At 41.3% G+C, this 460-nt stretch overlaps 1 protein-coding gene across 4 annotated transcripts in view; it reads left to right on the top strand.

Annotated features, from left to right (window-relative positions):
* The window catches only part of LOC109973122 (FSD1-like protein), a 35,742-nt gene that overhangs the window by 17,173 nt on the left and 18,109 nt on the right, over positions 1-460 (top strand). The gene's annotated exons all lie outside the window — the stretch shown is intronic.

Consider the following 460-nt stretch of genomic DNA (forward strand, 5'->3'; position numbering starts at 1 on the left):
CGGCGGGTTGTTCTTTTTTTAGCTCGCCACGCTTATCGGGCCGTGGTGGAGGGACAGCGTGTGTTTTTAAAGCAACCCATTTTTTTAGGCAGTGTACTTTATCCCTGCCTACGTTTTCAAGTTTTGAAATGACTTTACTTGAGGTGGGTTGTTCGGATCCTGTATTGTGTGCTGTCATTTATAGATATATAAAGGACTTTGTGAATGACTTTGCAGATTTTATGGCTAGCGTCAGACCTCATTATGATCGTTTTCTTATATTGGGTGATTTTAATATACATGTGTGTTGCCCTGATAAACAACTGGTGAGGGAGTTTTTAACTACTATTGATGCTTTTGAGCTGACGCAGTGTGTGTCTGGTCCTACACATGAGCAAGGACGCACGCTGGACCTTGTTCTTTCATATGGTGTGCCTGTAACTAATTTAAATATCTGTACGAATGCTTTTTCTGACCATTC

This window comes from Monopterus albus, unplaced genomic scaffold (assembly GCF_001952655.1).
Source record: "Monopterus albus unplaced genomic scaffold, M_albus_1.0 scaffold281.1, whole genome shotgun sequence".
Classification (NCBI taxonomy): domain Eukaryota; kingdom Metazoa; phylum Chordata; class Actinopteri; order Synbranchiformes; family Synbranchidae; genus Monopterus; species Monopterus albus.